The sequence below is a fragment of the Chrysochloris asiatica genome, unplaced genomic scaffold (assembly GCF_000296735.1).
Source record: "Chrysochloris asiatica unplaced genomic scaffold, ChrAsi1.0 scaffold00013, whole genome shotgun sequence".
In the NCBI taxonomy this organism is placed as follows: Eukaryota; Metazoa; Chordata; class Mammalia; order Afrosoricida; family Chrysochloridae; genus Chrysochloris; species Chrysochloris asiatica.
The window spans coordinates 30990186-30994926 of record NW_006408531.1 but is presented as its reverse complement, the minus strand read 5'-3'; the positions used below and the strand labels follow the sequence as shown (position 1 = coordinate 30994926).

General features: G+C 36.9%; 1 pseudogene; it reads right to left on the bottom strand.

The window, feature by feature from the left end:
• Positions 1-3361: 3361 nt before the first annotated feature.
• The window catches only part of LOC102810529, a 5520-nt pseudogene continuing 4140 nt past the window's right edge, over positions 3362-4741 (bottom strand).

The following is a 4741-nucleotide window of genomic DNA, read 5'->3' as shown; positions in this document are numbered from 1 at the left end:
CTCAGAGTGGTAGAGGCTATGATTTGTGTGGTACGATAGTACACTGGTCTAATTTTTTCCTTGCATCTTTCATTTCGACACTCTTCTTTGTTTCAGACAGAGAGACACCAATAGTTGTATCTTAGATGGCTGCTCACAAGCTTTTAAGACTCTGTTTGCTCACCAAAGTTGGATGTAGAACATTGTCTTTGTGAACTATATTATTCCAGTTAATATAGGTGTCCCCTGTGACTATGATCCTAAGCCTGCAAGACAAGTGATTCATTCCCTCCAGGTGTTTATGTATAGTTAAGAAGTTTACATAACTTCTCTTCCTATGTCCTTGGATTATATTGGCAGCACATACAAATTCTTATGTAGAAATAAATAGCCTCTGCCAATCCAATACATACACTTAGGTGTGCTCCCATTTGCCTTCTCTCATCTGTTCAGTTTATATGTCTACTCTCTATATAGCTACTCATAGGTTTTATAACTATAACCACAGAATTGTATATGTAATAGTGTTACTATTGTTGTGTTTTTCTCTTGTGTACCTCCCAGTGTCTTCCTTTGCTTTGATCATGTTGTGCTGACCTACTTACTGTATACTGTCTTTGCCTACACTCAAGTTAATATACGTCTACTTTCTAGTTAGTGACCTTCTCTTCCTTCCCATCCCATCTCTAGTAGCCAATAAAGAATGTTTCTGTCTGTGTGTGCAAAACTTTTCTTGATTTTTAATAATAGCAGTCTCATACTATATTTGTCCTTTGGCTACTGACTTACTTCACTCAGCACCATGTCCTCCAGGTTCTTACATGTTATAAGGTGTTTCAAAGATTCATCATTATTCTTCATCATTGTGTAATATTGCATTGTGTGTGTGTATTGTAGTTTGGTTATTCATTCATCCATTGATGGGCATTTAGTTTGCTTCCATCTTTTTACTATTGTGAATAGTGCTGCAATAAATATGGGCATTGCAACTCCTATTTCTCTAGGAAGTATACATAGTAAAAGGATTGCTGGATTAAATGAAATTTCTATTTCCACTTTTTAAGGAAGAACTCCAATTTTCCATAGTCATGTACCATTTTACAGTCCAATTAGTTAAACCAAAATCCACTGCCATCGAGTTGATTCCAACACACAGTGACTCTATAGGACAGGACAGAACTGCCCCATTGGGCTTCTGAGACTGGGAATCTTTACAGGAGCAGATAGATAGCTTCATCTTTTTTCCAAGGAGCAACTGTTGGGTTCAAATGGCATAATCCTAATTTCTCCATACTCTTGCTAACATTTGTTGTTTTCTGTGTTTTTTTAACTTTATTATTGCTTGAGTGAGATATTTCATTGTTATTTTGATTTGCTTCTCTATTGTAGCTAATGATTAGACCATTTTATCTTTAACAAAATCGATACAAGCTTATGATTTTCTGTTTCCAATGCTTTTTATTCCTTTGTTTTCCTTTCATGTTTTCCTGTGGCTTCTTTGAACATTTTCTTTAAGAATTCCATTTAAGTTTATCCATGCTGTTGTTGTTAAGTGCCATTGAGTCCGTTCCGACTCAGCAATCCTGTATAGGGTTTCTGAGGAGTGACTGGTGGGTTTCAATCATCTACTTTTGGGTTAGCAGTTCAATGTTTATCCTACAGCACCACACAAAGACTCCGATTTATCTATAGTGATTTTATCTATCTCTTTGTAATATACATATTACCTTACCATGGTCTATTGTTTTCCATAATTTATCACTTGGATATGTTGTTGTTATGTGCTGTTGAGTCAGTTCTGACTCATAGCGACCCTATGAAAGGTTTCTGAGGAATGGCTGGTGAGTTTTAACTGTCAATCTTGCAGTTAAAACCAACATGTGGTTCAGTGCATTTTCTTGTAGAACCACACCAAGACTCCACATGTGAGTCTATGTGGATGTAATAACTTTATATCACCATTTAGATCTCTTTACCCTCTCCCTAGTTGTCATAAATATTTTCTCCACCTGTCATCTTCAAAACTAGGAATTAGCAGTGCAGTCTCTCTCACATCGTACCACTAGGACAATTTACTCTTCTGCCTCCCTGCTCCATATTTAAGGATCCTTGTGATTACATAGGACAGACTGGATACGCTCCCTATTTTTAAGGAGGTTAATTTATAAGCAACATTAATTCCATCTATTACTACACCCCTTTACCATGTAACAAATTATATTTACAGGTTCCAAGGATTACGATATGAACACTTTGAATGGTCATTATTTTTCCTATCTCAACTCCTTACTCCCCTAATCTGTCCTCATAGTTTTAAACTTCTATGTTTTCAAGCATACTAAGTTTTGTAAAAGAGCTCTCCCTTTCTACTTGTTCTTATTCAAAAGTCCTTATGGAGGGGAGGAATCATCAATTAACAAAACATCTAGCATATGAAATATTATGTTATTGTTAAATGCTGTAAAGTTGGCTCCAACCCTTATTGGCCCTGTATCCCAAGACTGTAAACCTTTACAGGAGCAGAAAACCTCTTCCAAGAAGGGGGAGATGAAAAGTTCATCATTCATTTATCGCACTGCCATCGAGTTGATTCCAACAAATTGTCACCCTGGATTGGGTCTTTGAAGACTGAAAATCTTTATGGCAGCAGAAAACCTCATCTTTCTCCCATGGTGTGCTGGTGGATTTGAACTGCTGACCTAGTGGTTAGCAGTACAATGTTTATCCTACATTGTTGTTGTTGTTGTTATGTGCCGTGGAGTCGGTTCCGACTCATAGCGACCCTGTACAGGGTTTCGAGGCTGTAAATCTTTATGGGAGCAGAAAGCCTCATCTTTCTCCCATGGAACAATTGGTAGTTTTGAACTGCTGACCTTGCAGCTTGCAGCCCAATTCGTAACCACTATGCTGCCACAGCTCCTTACATAGTGTTGCCTTATTTCTGTCTTCTCCATAGAAATGAAAAGGGTTTCTACACATGATTAGGAACTTTCCGTTTTGAAATACTTGTTCTACACGCAATAATTAGAGGTCTACATCTTGAAAATTCTGAAAAAGGTTTTATTGACTCATTAAAGTTTTTTAATGAGCTAGATTATAACCCCCAAAGAGCAGCTACTTTCATGTCAGTTATGACTCATGATAATCCAAGGTGTATCAAAGTCAAGCTATACTCAGTAGAGTTTCAATGACTGATTTTTCAGAACTCAGTCACAGCCTTTAAAAAAAAAAGAAAATGCAGTATTGCCTTTTATTATGTATTTATTTTTTAATTACCTTAATCTCTCCATACATAGGCAAAAATAAGTGTACTGTTTTATCATATTTGGACTTGCCAACTTGATCATTGTCTAGAGAAGGGACAAGTATCCTCAAAGTATGCTTAACCAGGAGGCCAATTCATCTGCCGACTCCAAGAACATGAAGAGTAACATGATAGACCATCTTCCATTGGAACCTTCATTCACCACCATTCTATAACCCCCTTTCAGACACAGATCAGCAGCACATTTCTTGCCAACAATCATTAAATGTACAAGAAAATTTTCATCATCATCTTCTGCTACAGAAATCTGGGAAATAGGCTTCTTAGGTATCACCAGAAAATGTGTTGGTGTTTGAGGGTAAATATCATGGAGAGCAAGACACCAGTCATCCTCAAAAATGATTTTGGAAAATACCAAAACACACACTCAATTAAGTATTAAGGCCACACAAAAACACTAGATATGTCTAAGAAACAAATCAGATGACCATATCAGCCCATGTTCAGAAACAAGATAAAATGTCTGAGACAAATTACAGAGGTAGACCTGGACTCCATTCTGGTAGGAGGGCAGGCCTTGGAAATGCCTGAGAAGGAATTCAGAAAAACGATTATAAAATGTTTCAAAACACTTTACAATGGAATTGAGAAAAATAATGAAGAAGTCATGAATGTGCTATAGAAACAATCAAATATGATAGATACAGGATTGGAAACAATTCAAAACCTACAGAAAGAGGTTCAAATGATTGATAATAGAATATCAGAAACAGAAAATACACTGAAAAAGCAAAAGAGTAGAATTGAAGAACTGGAAGGCATTACTAGTGAGCTGGAAGACAAATCTCTCAAGACCACTAAAATAGAAGAGCAAGCAGAAAAAAAGGATAAAAAAAATCTGAAGAAGGTCTAAGATTCATGTTGGACAACATGAAGAGGAATAACTTAAGAATTATCGGCGTTCTGGACAAGGAGAATCACACAAGTCCACAGAGGAGATAGTTGAAGAGCTTCTAGAAGAAAATTTCTCTAACATCCAGAAAAGTGAAAAGATAAGCATTCAAGATGCTCAACAAATGCCAGGAAGGATAGACCCCAAAAGAAAATCACCAAGACATATCATCATCTAGCTCTCCAAAATCAAAGATAGAGAGACAATACTGAAAGTACTTAGGGAAAAGAGAAGCATTACATACAAAGGCAAGCAAATTAGATTAAGCTCGGATCTCTCAGCAGAAACCATGCAGACAAGAAGGCAATGGGGAGACATATATAAAACCCTGAAAGAAAAAAAAACTGCCAACCTCAAATCCTTTATTCAGCAAAGCTATCAATCAAATATGATGCTGTAATAAAAACATTCCAGGATAAACGGAAGCTAAGGGATTGTGCCAAAGCCAACCCTGCTCTACAAAACATCCTAAAGGGAGTTCTGTGGACTGAGAACCAACAAGAACAGACAACAACCAGAGATTGACATACGTGGAAGCACCTCCC